An 18,192-nucleotide genomic window follows, 5' to 3' on the forward strand; every position below is an offset into this window, starting at 1 on the left:
GATGGGTAGATCTTGTGGTATATAAATTATACTTCAAAACACTATAAATAAGAAAGTTAACTGGAACATCCTGTGCTTTCCAAATCAAGACACCTTTCAGAGGATACACTCATAGCCTTTGCCCCTGGTAAGTGCTTTCGAATATAATACTCTAGTCCCAATATAAATTCAATATACCTGTTTCTAAACACAGAATATTAAGCGATACTGAGAGAAATGGCAGATATATTAGCACATGAATCTAAATGTATTATTGAAAGAGTGGTTTTAGGAGAAGTGTAGACAGCAGCCTACTCTAATGAAAATAAATAATGTCAATGAAAATAAGCTACATTTGTCATTTTCATGAAAAAATTATTTCTATCATCATCTGCAAATCAATTTCCTTAATAAGGGTTCATGACAATTTTCAGGATTTCTTGAAATGATTTTTATGATATATTAAGACTCATTTCTACATAACCTTGATTTCAAATCAAAATTGCTTTTAACTTCACATTCATAGGTATGTGAGCTATTAAACCTAAGTCAGGCAGAGAGGATCAGTTTCATCAAGCGTCTCAGATGACAGCGTTCACACCCTTCTCTTCTCCACGTGCCACACTGCCTCCTCCTTGTCTCCACTTCACCTGGCATGCTGAGGATTATGAACACTTTTCAAACTCAATGCTACTGATCTCTATCTTCCTAAGCAAAAATAAGCCACCAAAAGTAGAGATTTATAAAAGAAAACAAGCTCAGACTCAGTTTCTGAAGTCCACTTTCTCACACAGAGAAGGAGTCTGGGTCTCTGCCTGTTGGAGGAGGTGGTTGTTTTGTGTGCTGTGATGGGAATTCTGCCAGTTTCCTTCAGCAATTAACACCCTCAGCTTCAGGGCCGAAACATGCTCCAGGTTGTCCTTTGGCTGAAAGCCCGCTAAAATGGCAATAATTCCCTCTGACCACAACAGCCTTGTGTGTGGTGCTTTCTCTTAATTATTCCTCCTGCCCCCCGGTCCTTCAGCTCCACATTATTCCCGCTCTCCAAAAATTCTATTCTTCACTTCCTTCTCTTTCCAGCTTAGGTCCCATGGGCCACCCTTCATTTTTCTGACCAGCCCTCTCAACTCCTTTCCCTCCTTGTTTTTACACCATACATTCTTGTCTAGGGAAAGACCCCAATTCAGAACAGTTTTGCCTATAAGGACATGAAGCCCAAATTTCCCATGTGACAGGCCCACGTGGGGGAAAGTGATAAAGTAAAAAGAGGATAGGCTGTTGAGTCAGAGCCTAGTTTAAATCCTGGTGCTGTCACCTACAAGCTGTGTTGCATTGGTTATGTTCAACAAGCTCTGTGTGCCTTAGTTTCCTCACCTGCAAAATGGGGCTAATTTACCTACCTCCAGGGCTGTTGAGATAAATACGGAATGAGCATAGCGATGTGACAGGAGCTTAGTGGACCCTTAGTAAATGGTGACAGTTAAAATCACAAGGCCTATGATGACACAGGCTCTGAGTACATTTCTAGCCTTCTCTCTTGTTGTTCACTCTGTCACAAGCCTAACAAACAAGCACTCTGATGTCCATGTTCACTGTTGTTTTCTCGACCCAGTCTGCTTTCTCCACTTTCTACTTGGTTGTGGCCTGGATAACACCTACTTATTCCTGGAGACTCCACTAAAATGTCAACCATTAGAACTGCACTGTCAAAAACAGCAGCCATTAGTCAAATGTGGCTACTTACATTCAAATTAAGATTAATGAATATTAAAAACCCAGTTCCTCAGTCACACTGTCCACAATTTGAGTGCCCAACAGCCACATGGGGCTGGCTAGTGGCTACTGTGTTGGGACAACACAGAATGGAACATTTTCATCATCACAGAAAGTTCTGTTGGACAGAGTTTCTGTAGAGGAAGATGTCTTTGTTAACCCTCTTCTAAAGAACTCATATGTACTTTTATAAGTATACTCATCACTTCCTAAAATGAGTGTTGATTCTTTTACTCCCTAAATTGTGAGCTTTTTGAAGTACCACTTAAATCCATACAAATTTGCTAAATAAACTGTTGAATAATTGGTTAACAAGCCTTTTTAAAAATCAAAGTCAAGTAACAACAGATGCTGGCGAGGCTGTGGAGAAACAGGAATGCTCTGACACTATTGATGGGAATGTAAATTAGTTCAACCATAGTGCAAGACAGTGTGGTGGTTCCTCAAAGACCTAGAACCAGAAATACCATTTGACCCAGCAATCCTATCATTGGGTATATACCCAAAGAAATAGAAATCATTCTGTCATAAAGATACATGCATGTGTATGTTCGTTGCAGCACTATTCACAATAGCAAGGAGATGGAATCAACCCAAATGTCCATCAGTGACAGACCGGATAAAGAAAATGTGGTACATATACACAATGGAATACTATGCAGCCATAAAAAGGAATGAGATAATGTCCTTTGCAGGGACATGGATGGAGCTGGAAGCCATTATCCTCAGTAAACTAATGCAGGAACAGAAAACCAAACACCACATGTTCTCACTTATAAGTGGGAGCTGAACAATGAGAACACATGGACACAGGGAGGGGAACAACACACACTGGGGCCTGTCGGCAGGTGGAGGGAGAGAGAGAATCAGGATGAATAGCTAATGCATGCAGGGCTCAATACCAAGGTGATGGGTTGACAGGTGCAGCAAACCACTATGGCACACACTTACTTACCTATGTAACAAACCTTCACATCCTGCACATGTACCGCAGAACTTAAAATAAAATTTGAATTTTAGAAAAAGCTTTTTGAAAAATGAACCTCTTAATTGTCTGGAGGCTCAGACAATTTCCATGAGGGAAGAGTGCCTGATATCTTTGCTTTCAGAACCTGGTCCTGAGTGGTTTTGTCTAGTTTTGCTTCCTATTCCGTTTCTCAAACCATTTCTAATCCTTAACCCATTCAGGGCAAGCTGAGCCCTCCACCACATGGCCAGGATTTCCTGACGTCCAAGAAAGGGCATTAAACAATATGGATTCTGAGAAGACATCTAATATCAGATAAGTCATTGAATATAAAAGTTCATCTCTGTACTCACAGTGCCAGAGTCAGTGCCTGGCCCACAGTAAATACCTAATGAATATTTATTGAAAAAAATGAATGGGTTGTTATTTTATCGGGGTCTATACTCTTAGGGAGGAATGACGTACAAGGGAAGAGATGCTGGAAAGGATGGAGAGCAGATATGGAGGAGTAGTGAGCTGCCGAGTGTGACTGATTGCTCAATCCACAGACCACACTCCCAAGAAGGTGGATAAATGGCAGCTCAGAACCAGCCCTGAGATGGAGCGGGGAAAGGGAGAAGAACTTACTTCCAGGATGTGCTTGGTCTGATTCACCCCCTTGCACCTCTGGATTGTGCATTCCAGAGCGTGAGCATTAGTGGAGTCTGCAGTGATGTCAACACGGGAGTGTTAGGTGGGAGATGAGAGGGGTACTGGTGTGAAATTGGTTGGGGCCCACACAGAGCTGGAACAAGAGATGGGGAGACCGAGGCTCTGGACTGGTGCATAAACAGGTGTTGGGCACAATGTATATAAATTAGCCTTTTAAGTTATCTACCATCATGGGCAGGACTTGAGACCGGAGGATAGGCCATTTGGGGAAGGTTTATGATGCGGGGTGTTCTTGTATTCAATTCCTGGCAAGGTTCTAGGTACATTGGAAGTATCAATAAAAATCAACTGGTTGATTGCACAGAGGCATCTAAGCAGGCCAGTATGGTACTAGGTACTAGGTTCATAAAGGGGGACACTAATGGAGGGGAAGTGAATGTGGGGACATGAGGAGAACTGGTGGACAGAAAGGGGCTAAAAACAAACTTAATCCACTTTATAATTTTGTCTGGGTCCAAGCTGACTTGGAAATATTCCCTATGTCCTCTCCTTTGTTCCAAAAGCACCCAGCACCCCTTCCAAAGTTTTTTCTTTAATAAGATTTCCTAATCATTATAAAACCCACTAAGACCCAGGTGAAAGTTGTGCTCCTAAGGATCAATAAACTTGACTTTCCACTAGATTTTCCTCAAGCCCAAGCACTGCTCTCTTTGTTTTCAGCATATATCACCACTGCCTAAGTTAGGTCTGTTGTCCAGTAAGTAGATAGTATAGCTCTATTTTGCTCCATACATTGTCTACAGCTGACAGGTATCATTTGGAGAATAAAATTAGCAAATGTTATTGCTGTGTCTATTTATATTTTATTAATCAACAGATTTTTAGCAAATTTTGGTTTTATCTCCATGAATCATAGACTTGAAAGGCCAAAGACACTCCAGGGAATTCTTTATTTTAGCATCTTCTTTCCAGGCAAAAAGACAGGACGTCCCCATTAGAGTTGTTGTATTGGACCACTCGTGTGCACCACTTCAAAATCCTCTTGGTTGCTCCTCTTATTTCAGCCACAGCTGTAGACACCTGTTTTCCTGGAGGCTTTGAGCAGCTTGGCACAGGTGCTCTAGGACAGTGGCCTCACCTTGACCCTCATAGGGATCTCTTGCTTCCTGCCCTAGGCATCTCTAATCTTTGGTTAATAGTTCTAGAAATCCACTCTGCACTCAACCACAACCCAGCAGTGCAGGGGAGTTAGTCTTATGAGGGCCATTCTAGACCAATGAAGATCTGGAGTCAGTGGATAAAGGCACTCCATTTCATCCCCTGGCAGACAGTTCTGAAACACTTCATAAACCCTTTCACCAGTCCACGGGGATCAAACAGCCAATGCAACGATGCAGGGTTGTGTTGGCTTCTCCCCTCACTTGCTTCCACTCCCCCTTTCTGTATTTCTGCTCCTGAGGATCACATTTCCAAACAAGCTACTTATGCACAAGCCCCCAAATGCTGAGCCGGAGACTAAGGCTTGTGCATAAGTAGACTCTGGCTCAGCTTTTGGGGGACCCTAGGCTAACACAAGCGGTTGGCAGTCTTAGATTGGGTTTGCAAAATTTCATACCCTGGATTCATGCTCCAAGAGTGCATCACCCATGATTGGCCCCTTGATGCACCCACCACCTCCCCTACAGAAGGACTCCTCAACTACAGTGATGTGGGGTGTGTGTGTATGTGTGTTTGATGTATGTATTTTTTCCAAGGCTGAAATAGGGAACACGAAAGAAAGAGACATTCCCTGAGAACTTTTGTGCCTACCTTTGTTTTGAATCTCTCACTTGTCTCCTTTATACAAGGAGGACACAGATTTAGAGAGGCCAGATAACTCATCCAAGACCACACAGCAAGAATTCAAACTAGAATTTGAACCCAGTCCTATGGATTCAAAGTCCATAATCTTTCTACAGTATGGGAACAGCAGACAAGTCCTTATTACTATAAGTCTTGAGCATCCTTTTTCTTCCACATGTACTCCCTGAAGATCTATAGGACACACTTTATATAAGGCATGACCTGTAGATGTGCAGTTTCACCCTTTTCTGGGGTCATTTCTTCTCAGGTCTCTGCATTTGGTCCTTCTCCATCTCCTTTGGAAAACAAGGTGCTGAGCTGCTTTCCCTGGCTCATTTTGACTCACAGTGTAAAAAGTGCTCTGCTTTGTTGGCTAGATTTTCCCCTTTTCTTCCTCCACTGGGTCATGTACTTTCACCACGAAGCCTTTTGGCTTATCTTTTTATTCTCCTTTGCCTCATTAGAAGCATAACTACAGACTCCCTTCGTGCAAATTCCTTCACTCTAGGCAGAAGTACAGAAGCTACCACGTGGAGAAGCATTTCCCAGACATCTTCAATGTCTCTTCAAGCTTGGCTACCATCTTGACTTGGGGGAATGCATAGGAAGGAAGGTGAACATTATAAACCCATGGAGACCACTGACACAACTCTCATCTTCTAAGGTGTTTAGTTACAGTGAGTGTCTCATCCCTACGGCCCCCACAGGAACCACGTGGATGCCCTGTGGCAGAAAACCCTCAATTTCATCTCAGGCTCTAGATTCCAGGACGAATAACCAAATCATATTATCTTATCTGTCTGCTTTATTTCACTGTGTTCATGAAGCACCTTCACAGAAAAGAATTTCATTACTTTCCTTGCCTATTGTTTTTTCTTTTTGTGCAGAAATGAGAACTGATGTTCTTTCTCTCCAAGTGCGAGATGAGAATAACACTAACTCCAAAGGTTAGAAAGAAAGAAATCCTCTGTGCATGAATGACACAAATAGTCTGGCCTCTTCACTAACAGGTGCAAAGGGCCATAAGAGCCAATTGCAGTGTATTGCCCTAACTCCGAGCTTCCGCATCAGGCAGTGCTAAAACAGGGCCTGCCTGCTTCCTGCCAGCACCATCTGGCAGGTGCTGGTGTGGTTCAGCCATTAGCCAGGCTGTATAATTGCCTCAAATCATGGTGGGGTGCTTCTCTGAAACCCTTACCCCTACCACGAGCACAACTGTCACATAGAAACCACTTAGGAAGCTAGAAGTCATTCATCTGACCCACTCCACAGAGCCTGGCTCACAGGCTTATGGGATGACTTAATCAGAAAGCTCATTTTCATGTTGGGTGGGTGCCACCAGCAAGGAACACATGTCAGACAGCTGAAAGTGACCTGGGCCAGGCCTCATACCAGTCCAGCAATCTGAAGAGTTCTTGAACTGCATTTACCCTATTATACACTCAAGTCTTCCTGCATTCAGTCTTTCCAGATTGCATTGCCTGCTGTTTTTAAAACATACCATAATATTACTACTATGTTTAATACTATGTATATGAAAATATAATATGGCTTAGCATCTTTGTTTCTTTTTTTTTGAGATGGAGGCTCACTCTGGCTGGAATGCAGTGGTGCAATCTTGGCTCACTGCAACCTCTGTCTTCCGAGTTCAAGCGATTCTCTTGCCTCAGCTGTGCAAGTAGCTGGTATTGCAGGTGCGTGCCACCACACCCAGCTAATTTTTATATTTTTAGTAGAGATGGGGTTTCACCATGTTGGCCACTTTGGTCTTGAACTCCTGACCTCAAATGATCTGCCCGCTTTGGCCTCCCAAAGCTCTGGGACTACAGGCATTAGCCTCCATGCCTGGTCTGCAACTTCTTTCCTACTTCCTGTGTAAAGCCCTAGTTTCATTTATCTAGAAAGACATATTTAATGCAGCATTATTTTATTTTTAATTATCTTATATTCTTTATAAGCTGAGTTACATGTTTTCTTGGCTTAATCAAAAAAGATACTGCACAACTGGGACTATGGGGAAATCACAAGGACCTTAAGGTCATTGGGTCTCACCAATAACACAGATTATTCTTCTACCTTTCCTTAAAATGAGCACTCTAAAAATGGCCCACCAAACTGGAATTTCAGAAACATCTTCATGCTCCACACCAATTGATACAATATTTACCTTAACTGGCGTCAATCATTTATACAACACCTACCTTTATTAGTCTCCTAATGGCAACCCATTGCTTCTTGTGGGCCTCTTGGTAGTTAAGACTAAAACCAAAGACAATTTCTCTGTTCCTGTAACAAACACATAATAACTCTCTTTCCCCGGGTTGTCCTCTCCCAACCAGAAATCAGAGCCTGTATCCAGTCCTATTAATTGATCTCGCTGAGTTTCTAGGTTTCCAATTCCATGTGTTTTGAGGGAAAGAAAAAGTTATTCTCTTTTTAAGGTATAAGGAAAACACAATAATCTCAACACCTCCTCTTCTCTCCAAAAGCAGATGAATAATAGGGGGTCTCCAACTGGACAGGAAATGAATGCTGTCCTCACATTTGTGTAAGAGGAGCCGAGACATCTGGATGTGAAGCCCCATCAAGTGCTACCAGGGGCAATGGTGGCACCTGTGGAACCTCCGCAGCTCATGGAGCCCCACCTTCTGAAAGATGTTCAGAGCTGAGGGTGCGGGAGCCGTGGCTCATACAGGGCTTCGGGAGACAGAATCACATTTAGAAAGTAAAGCTGTGTGACAATACCCAGGGCACATTCCCAGCTGTCCCTGCCTTTATCATTTGTAGGGACCTGGTGCTTTGCAGTTCACCTGGATCCTGCATAAACCCTGGAGCTTTGGGATACAGGCTAATGGAATATCCTTGCCCCTGGGGGAGGGCTATACTGGTGTCCTCACCCTTGACTTCATGGTGATGGTGGTTCACCTTGTAGATGGATCCCAACGTCCCTCTGTGAGACATAGATGATTTCACAGCGCAGCTTTGTTGGGGTCTATCCTGATCTGACCCAGTTTAACAGTGGTTAAAGTCCTCCATGTCCTTCTCCATCATCTCCTAGGAACCAGTTTCACATCTGACCTCTATTTTATGCTTTCCAAATTACACAGGAAAATTTGGCTTCCTTCTGGAAGCTCCTAAAGTGCAAAACACTCATGTTTTTAACTGCTCCCTCCCTATTATAATAGTCAATATATATTAAGCACTTACTGTGTGCCAGGCTGTCTGTGCCAAGAAATTTGCAAACATTAGCTTACTTTATCTTTACCGGAGCTCTCTGAGATAGGTATTATTAACATGTAATGGCTTGTTAATATAAAGTTTCACAGATGCTTCCAGAATTCACAAAAAACTGTGCACAGTGTCTTTAAGAATTAACTGGCACATTCATACCCCGATGAGAGCATTCTCTTTTAATCATGCCTGTCTTATTTGCCATACCTTTTACAATAAAATACACCACTGATGTTTGGCTAAATGAAAGCTGAAGAAGAAAATTGGTGAATGAGAAAGCCAGGGGTCATGAAAGTGCTAGAAATATTCAGCAGTTTGAATAGCTCTGAACTGTGTAGATCATTTGAAATATTCCTTCCCCCTACCTATGAACTGATTTTCATTGTTTTTCGTAAACTTTTTCTTTTTTCATAGTATTAATGTATTGTATGTGTTTTCAAATATTTTCTCATATATGAAAAGGGCCATTCCACAGTGTTCTTTGTAAGCTTTCCCTCACATCATTGTTTTGGATGAGGCTTTATGCTTCTCAAAGCAGTGAGATAACAGATAACACAGAAGCCATGTGCTGGCACTTCTATTCAGGTTGGCATAGCCTCAACCATTTTGAGTCAAATTTCTGTCTAGTCTAGTAGGACCATTTCCTAAGGTTGTATCCGTACTAGGAGGGCAGATATGAAGAAGTGCTGCTATCTTACCAATCAGAATAGTGTAGGCTTTGGGGTCCTGGGCTGGTAAAGCCTGGGTATGATGGCTAAATTGAGCTGTTCTTACCCGGATGAGGCTTATGGTCATCTGCTGTGTCTCCAAAGGTAATCGGTCACTGCACATGAGGTTTACTACACTGCACACGCGTGTGTGTTCTCTAGGTAAATTTAAATGATGTTTTTTGGGGGGAATCTGAGCTCAAAGAGATACAGTTCAAATCAGATCCAGTGTCTTTTCTGTCTCTAGGTGCCTAAAATTGTCATAAGGAGACAATCTCTTACCTTCTGAGAAATAGCAATCATTCCCTGTGACTCACAACAGCTTCTATATTTAGAACTGGGTCTCCTGACATCCGACGCAGGCCATAGATGAACGGGTCTCCTGCCATCTGATCCATACGCCACACTTCAGGCTATGTTATCCCTAAGCCCACCACATCCACTTAACGATTGAGGACAAAGGAAAAAGAAAGGGCCATCATCTTTATGTGTCTTTTAAAGGACATTCCTGTCAGTAAGTATAAAGAGTCTAAGATTTTACCCCACTTACAAGCTAACAAGTTAGCCTATTACAGTTTTATAGAGCAGAGGACAGAAAACTACTGGGTCAAAGACAAAGACTTTATTCCATATAGCAACAGCAGTAGCCAGAGTATCAGTAATTTCTTGAACTGGTTCCTAAGACTCCAATTATTCCAATAGGGTGTTATAAAGAGGGTCGCATAACACCCACACACACAGCAGATTGCATTACATGAGAGAAAACTCTGAGCTTAGGGAACCAGAATCTTTTATAATAAGCAGTAAGCATCCCTCCATGCTCTAGAAGGAAACACTTTCTCTGCCACTTAAGGCTACTTATTATACAAATGTTATTTTAAAAAACAGCTCTGGAACAAAGGGCAACCAGTGCCTCTGCTTGCAAGATGTGTGATAGAACTATAGAGAATTTTCTCCCAAGAATCCTTTGATTTTGCTGTTGCCAGCTGTGGCAAAAAGGCATATTGTGGCTTTATAATATAGCAATTGCTCCCTCAATAGGCAACCACACACTTTCGGTCAGGGTTCTTGGGCACTTGGCTTTGGGCCTTGAGAATCCCATGGTTTCCAAAGAGAATGTAAATATAAATAATGATGTTTGATTACACGTGTCCGTTTAAAGGTATTCCACTTTGAAAAGTAACTTAGGAAAAAACAAAAACCCCAAAAAAGCCCACTTAAAATTTCACACATTTTTTTTTAAAGGGAAATGGTTTTATTCCTTATGCTTTATTTGAATTGGAACACTGCATTTAAATTTTAGCATGTTCAGGTTCTTTAGAAAGGAAGGATAAGTTTACATACAATCCCAGACAGAATATAAAAAAGACTCATCAAAAGAGAATTCTAATTCCAGTCAAGTGACCCTCTTTCTACAAATTGTTAATTAAAAGCTCAAGGGTAAAATAGGACAAAAAACCCATTTATTCATTTTCAGATAAAGCTCAGTTCTTCCATGGTATAACATTATTTTCCCTAGGGCAGTTATTATATTCATACATAGAATCTACTTTAGCAAAAATATTACCTGTTTAACTAGAAATCTATACAGATAATTAAATTCCTGCTATCTCACACAGCTGCCTCCAGTCTTATGGAATAAATGAGTGCACATCAGGATTTTTAAACACTGAAGCTTATATTTAGCCATTTTCTCATTAATATCACAAATAAGTAAAATTCATTTACATGGCATTTCTTCACTTTTAAAGAGCAATGTTTCCTGTTTACTCTGCACTTTTAAAGTGTAAACACAACATTCTTGCCATAAGAGATAAAAAGATTATATTTTCTTCAAAAAAGTGCTTTTATGTGAATAAAAAGGAAGTGTATTCGATTTTGTAGAATCACCACAAACAGAAGTTAAAGTCACACTAGAAATAGATGCTAACGGAAAGCTGTTGAGTTTCCCTGCAGACAGGAAAAGAAGCAGTGGATGTTCCAAGACTGGGGATCGTGTCAATGGCTGGGTCTGCTTAGTTGTGCGCAGTGCTCTGAAGGGGCTACATCAGAAATTCCTCAGTAAATGAGTAAGTGAGAGTCAGAATTTAAAGGCTATGCCTGCCTCGGCAGCACATAAACAGACACCTCTACTGTGCAAAGATGGCTGGCATTACCTCTGTGCAAGAGAAACACATGACCACAAAGTATTCCATGCTTCTGAAAGTGCCTAAAAGATGTGGGTGATGGTGTCCACAATTCCCCCATCATCTTCTGGCTATTTCAGAGTGAAGAAATGAGCGGGGCGGTGGGGGGGGGAGCGGGGCGGTGGGGGGGGGGGGGGCGGGGCGGGGGCGGGAAGAGGACATGCAAAGAGCAAGTCTTTTGCTTTTAAAATATATCACCACATTCTCTAGAGGATTGTCCTAAAGTGTTAGTGTAAATTTAGTAAAAACGTTGAGGGAAGAAATGCTGATGGCAGCCTGGTGAACTCAGTCATGTGAAATCCAGCTCCTATGAATGGTCCAATACCTGAAACAGTATAGAGGCATCTTCATTACTCTTCTTACACGCACGGCACTTTGTGCCGGGCACTGCTCTCCTGCTTTACAAATATTAACTTCTTTTAATCCTCATAACAACCTTATCAAGTACTATTATCATCCTTGCTTTACAGAAGAGGAAACTGAGGCACAGTATATGCAGGTTGTTCACAGTCATACAATTGATAAGTGGCAGAACCAGGACTTGAGCCTGGGAAGTATGGCTTTGGGCTGGGACTACAGGGAGCAAGTGAGGCATTTACCTCAGATGCAAAGGCCAGGGAGGCACCAAAAACTCGAATCATGTCTTAGTGCTGTATTTGAAAAAAAAAAAAAAAAAGAGAAACCCAACAGTAATGCAAAATAGCCATTTGAACAAAATAACCAAAGTTTAAATAAAAACAGGATCAGCATTGCTGATTTTTCCCTTTTGTCTCAGGTTTCAATATGACTTGGCAAGGTGTTGCTTTAGAGTATGTTTTATCTTCTAGGGCATAAAACCTCCTTTTTAAACATCTCTCTTCATAGCTCTGATTTAACTTTGTAATTGTACAAATATAGTGAGTTTGTTTGGTGACTGTCTCTTTTCCCTCTAGATGTAAACTTTATGAGATCAGGGGTCTGTCTTGGGTCACCTTTCATCCAAGTCATGCAGAAGGAAGGGTCTCACTGGGAGGGAAAGGATGGGTGACGGGGAAGGGGTCCAGGTGCCACAAGAAGGTAGGGACATGGCCCCTACAGGTTACATACTCGCATATGATACAATTCTATCCAACTGGAGGAACACACTGAAAAGGTAATGAATACAAAGCTAGATAAAACTGTAATGAGTTATATGCTTGAATAATAAACTCCATTAATCAGTCAGGTAAATAATCAAATGACTATATGCCCAAATCATCAAATAAATTGGGTTCAAAGCAAGTTAGAATTTCTTTCAAAACTGAAAATGGGATACAGACAATATTTCATCCTGTAGCTACGGGACCTAGCTTTTATCACTTTTAGGAGTAGCAAGGAGTAAATGAAATTTTCTAGCCACGTAAAATGTTTTGGAAGGCTAGAAATCTTAGCAAAGCTTCCTTAGACAGTAACCATACTGTGCTTACAGGCTTATCTAATTTTACAGTGCAAAGAAACGTTGGTTCTTTCCTTTGTGTTCATTAGAGTTCAAAATGTTTCAGCAGATATAGCTTCCATTATCTTCACAACCTATCATGAGCTTGGAAAATAACAGCTTTCCCTATTTCATAAATCACTCTTATTCCTATTTTGTAAGGAGTTGTTCGGTTACTTGAAGGAGTATCAAACTGGAAAAGGCAACATGATAAAAGCAATAGTTTGAGACTCAAAAATAATTCAATAGGAAAGCCAATCATTGTTTCTGGTATATCCTGGATTCTGAGCTGGAACTGGGCTTTAGGGTTTGCCATAAGAAAACTACCTAGTGATGCCTTTGCATGGTCCCTCAGCGAGAGAAAAGACCAAGCACCCCCCTTCAAGGTTCCCTTTGTGTGGAGGCTTAATAATTAATTCACTTAATAATTCACAGATAGGGAGAGGGTTTCACAGTTAAATCTGAAATTTAAAAGAGCTATTTATGCTGAACTTCTGCTATTGAGACTTTAAATAGCCAGGTTAACATAGTAACAGACTTTTTTTTTTTCTTAAGACGAGCACCTCTGAGCACACAAATAACTATACTAATTCAAGATCAGGAAGTGGTCTACACTTACGTCCACAGCAACGGCATTATTCACAAGAGCTACAAGGTAGAAACAATCCAAGTGTCTATCAAAGAATGAATGGATAAGCAAACTGTGGTATATGGTTCCCGCATACAATGGAAAATTATTCAGCCTTAAAAAGGAAGAAAATTCTGATATTGAGGACATTACGCCAAGTGAAATAAGCCAGTCAGAGAGGGACAAGTATTGTATGATTCCATTTATATGCGTTACCTAGAATAGTCAAATGTGACAGACAGAAAGAATGGTGCTTGCCAGGGGCTGGAAGAAAGAATGGAGAGTTCAGAGTTACTATAAATGGGTCTAGAGTTTCAGCTGGGGAAGAGGAAAAGCTCTGTAGATAGATAGTGGTGATGCTGACACAAGGTGAATATACTTAATGCTCCAGAACTATACACTTAAGTGTTCCAGCTCTTTCAGAATTTGTCTAGCCCGTTTTCCGGTTTTCATTAGAAAACCCCCCACACAAAGAAAAATTAAAAATAAATAAAAATGAGAGCTATACTTAAAAATGGTTAAAACGACAAATTATGTATATTATGTTATGTATATTTTACCACAATAAAGATCAAACAGCCACCAGCAAGAAGTGGACTTTTAAAAATTACTGTTTCCAAATGTAACATAAAACATATACTTAAAGATTTACATCTCCTTACTTTCAGTAACAGGCAAATATACTAGAAAAGAGGCTCTTAAAAGGAAAAAATAGTCTTCTGCTAGGACACGATGGATGTGATATTCGTTCAAAACACACTCCTACACTGTGCCCACACTTTCTCTTCCATTTAGGAAGGTATATTAGAACCTAACAAAGTGACCAGGCATGGTGGCTCACGCCTGTAATCCCAGCACTTTGGGAGGCTGACGCAGGCAGATCACTTGAGATCAGGAGTTTGAGACCAGCCTAGCCAACATGGTGAAACGCTCTACTAAAAGTACAAAATTAGCCAGGCATGGTGGCACATACCCATAATCCCAGCTACTTGGGAGGCCGAGGCAGGAGAAATGCTTGAACCTGGGAGGCAGAGGTTGCAGTAAGCCAAGATTGTGCCATTGCACTCCAGCCTGGGCGACAATACTGAGACTCCATGTCAAAAAAAAAAAAAAAAAAAAGAACCTAACAAAGTGACCATGAGATTACCATAGGGTAACCTGAAGTTCTTACCCATTTACTTTTTGATTAAGTAATTTACTAACTCTGGTATTTTATTACTGTTAAAACTTCTTGGGAGATAACTCGCACTGATCCTGGCATAACACATGCTGAAAACTGTTGGGCTGAGGTCACATGGAGCATAAACTAGCAAGCAAAATTTAGCATAAACATAAATCACTTCAGAGAGTTCAGCCACACTAGCTGAACAAATGAAGTGATTGATTTTATCCCCTCAAGTAAGACTTATGAGCAAAAGGGAAAAAGCTAAAAATGTCTTGGTACTAATTTTAACTGTATGTAATGGAAATCTCATTTCCTAATCTGAATCTATAATTCTGATCTTATCAATCATCTCAGAACAGAGTAACATATCTGGATCTAAAATTACTCAAGAAGGCATTTATGCCCTCCTGTGAGCATTATTTTCTTGAAGAGTGAATTTCACCACTGTTTTTAAAGTATCACACAGTCTTTTATAAAGTCTAGTAGGAATCAAAGTTGTATATTGAGTAGAATTTCTTTATTCACATTCCAACTTTTGTAAAAGATGAGATCCACATTATCTGCCATTAATTTAAGTAAAAACGACAAGCTACTATTGGGGCAGTAACTGCTCTTTGCTGAACACACATACTCCTAAAGTAGGGGTTAGTGCAGGCTCACCATCATTTATCCAAAAGCTCTGAAAAATGCAAGTTCTGGTGACAAACCTGACCAGTTGACGTTCTTTATTTATCCCACTAAGGGTAAATGTTTGTACGTTTTACTGAAGAGTTACTAATATGTTTGATCATAGGGTACTGTTCTAGACCCCACTGGGGGTGTTATACAACATTTATATATATTTATACACATAGCACCCTATTTTTAGAATTTTGATTTTAGAAAGGTAACATATATATATCATTTTGATTATATTTATATATCATGTTATCTTTCAAAAATCAAAATGCTAAAAATAATCCAGAATTCTATTTTTTCCTTTTTTTATTATTATTATACTTTAAGTTCTAGGGTACACGTGCACAATGTGCAGGTTTGTTACATAGGTATACATGTGCCATGTTGGTTTGCTGCACCTATCAACTCGTCGTTTAACTATTTCTCGTAACGCCATCCCTCCCCCAGCCCCCCACCTGCCAACAGGCCCTGGTGTGTGATGTTCCCCTCCCTGTGTCCATGTGTTCTCATTGTTCAATTCCCACTTATGAGTGAGAACATGTGGTGTTTGGTTTTCTGTCCTTGTGATATTTTGCTGAGAATGATGGTTTCCAGCTTCATCCATGTCCCTGCAAAGGACATGAACTTATCTTTTTTATGGCTGCATAGTATTCCATGGTATATATATGCCACATTTTCTTTATCCAGTCTATTATTGATGGGCATTTGGGTTGGTTCCAAGTCTTTGCTATTGTGAATAGTGCCGCAATAAACATACATGTGCATGTGTCTTTATAGTAGCATGATTTATAATCCTTTGGGTATATACCCAGTAATGGGATGGCTGGGTCAAATGGTATTTTTAGTTCTAGATCCTTGAGGAATTGCCACACTGTCTTCCACAATGGTTGAACTAATTTACACTCCCACCAACAGTGTAAAAGCGTTCCTATTTCCCTACATCCTCTCCAGAATCTGTTGTTTCCTGACTTTTTAATGATGGCCATTCTAACTGGTGTGAGATGGTATCTCATTGCGGTTTTGATTTGCATTTCTCTGATGGCCAGTGATGATGAGCTTTTTTTCATATGTCTGTTGGCTGCATATGTCTTCTTTTGAAAAGTGTCCATTCATATCCTTTGCCCACTTTTTATGTGGTTGTTTTTTTCTTGTAAATTTGTTTAAGATCTTTGTAGATTCTGGATATTAGCCCTTTGTCAGATGAGTAGATTGCAAAAGTTTTCTCCCATTCTGTAGGTTGCCTATTCACTCTGATGGTAGTTTCTTTTGCTGTGCAGAAGCTCTTTAGTTTAATTAGATCTCATTTGTCTATTTTGGCTTTTGTTGCCATTGCTTTTGGTGTTTTAGTCATGAAGTCCTTGCCCATGCCTATGTCCTAAATGGATTACCTAGGTTTTCTTCTAGGGTTTTTATGGTTTTGGGCCTAACATTTAAGTCTTTAATCCATCTTCAGTTAATTTTTCTCTAAGATGTAAGAAAGGGATCCAGTTTCAATTTCTACATATGGCTAGCCAGTTTTCCCAGCACCATTTATTAAATAGGGAATCCTTTCCCCATTGCTTTTGTCAGGTTTGTCAAAGATTAGATGGTAGTAGATGTGTGGTATTATTTCTGAGGGCTCTGTTCTGTTCCATTGGTCTATATCTCTGTTTTGATACTAGTACCATGCTGTTTCGGTTACTGTAGCCTTTAGTGCGATAAATTTCCCTCTACACGCTGCTTGAAATGTGTCCCAGAGATTCTGGTACATTGTGCCTTTGTTCTCATTGGTTTCAAAGAACATCTTTATTTCTGCCTTAATTTCGTCATTTACCCAGCAGTCATTCAGGAGCAGGTTGCTCAGTTTCCATGTAGTTGTGCGGTTTTGAGTGAGTTTCTTAATCCTGAGTTCTAATTTGATTGCACTGTGGTCTGAGAGGCAGTTTGTGTGATTTCTGTTCTTTTACATTTGCTGAGGAGTGTTTTACTTCCAATTATGTGGTCAATTTTAGAATAAGTGTGATATGGTGCTGAGAAGAATGTATATTCTGTTGATTTGGGGTAGAGAGTTCTGTAGATGTCTATTAGGTCTGCTTGTTCCAGAGTTCAGTTCAAGTCCTGGATATCCTTGTTGGATATCCAAGTCCTGGATATGTCTCTTTGATCTGTCTAATATTCACAGTAGGGTGTTAAAGTCTCCCATAATTACTGTGTGGGAGTCTAAGTCTCTTTGCAGGTCTCTAAGGACTTGCTTTATGAATCTGGGTGCTCCTGTATTGGGTGCATATATATTTAGGATAGTTAGCTCTTGTTGCGTTGATCCCTTTACCATTATGTAATGGCCTTCTTTGTCTCTTTTGATCTTTGTTGGCTTAAAGTCTGTTTTATCAGAGAATAAGATTGCAACCCCTGCTTTTTTTTTTGCTTTCCATTTGCTTGGTAGATCTTCCTCCATCCCTTTATTTTGAGCCTATGTGTGTCTCTGCACATGAGATGGGTCTCCGGAATACAGCACAATGATGGGTCTTGACTCTTTATCTAATTTGCCAGTCTGTGTCTTTTAATTTGGGCATTTAGCCCATTTACATTTGAGGTTAATATTGTTATTTGTGAATTTGATCCTGTCATTATGGTGCTAGCTGATTATTTTGCCCCTTAATTGATGCAGTTTTCTTCATAGCGTTGATGGTCTTTACAATTTGGCATGTTTTTGCAGTGGCTGGTACCAGTTGTTCCTTTCCACGTTTAGTGCTTCCTTCAGGAGCTCTTGTAAGGCAGGCCTGGTGGTGACAAAATCTCTCAGCATTTGCTTGTCTGTAAAGGATTTTATTTCTCCTTCACTTATGAAGCTTAGTTAGGCTGGATATGAAATTCTGGGTTGAAAATTCTTTTCTTCAAGAATGTTGAATATTGGCCCCCATTCTCTTCTGGCTTGTAGGGGTTCTGCAGAGAG

The 18,192-nt window shown here is 40.5% G+C and overlaps 1 protein-coding gene and 1 non-coding gene across 48 annotated transcripts in view; one reads left to right on the forward strand and one right to left on the reverse strand.

The window, feature by feature from the left end:
- NRCAM (neuronal cell adhesion molecule) overlaps positions 1-18,192 on the reverse strand; it is a 314,145-nt gene that overhangs the window by 108,954 nt on the left and 186,999 nt on the right. The gene's annotated exons all lie outside the window — the stretch shown is intronic.
- Positions 13,821-13,882, forward strand: LOC115838114. The gene has a single exon (XR_004033160.1). It is a non-coding gene; the product is annotated as a U7 small nuclear RNA (small nuclear RNA).

The sequence above is a fragment of the Nomascus leucogenys genome, chromosome 13 (genome assembly GCF_006542625.1).
Source record: "Nomascus leucogenys isolate Asia chromosome 13, Asia_NLE_v1, whole genome shotgun sequence".
In the NCBI taxonomy this organism is placed as follows: domain Eukaryota; kingdom Metazoa; phylum Chordata; class Mammalia; order Primates; family Hylobatidae; genus Nomascus; species Nomascus leucogenys.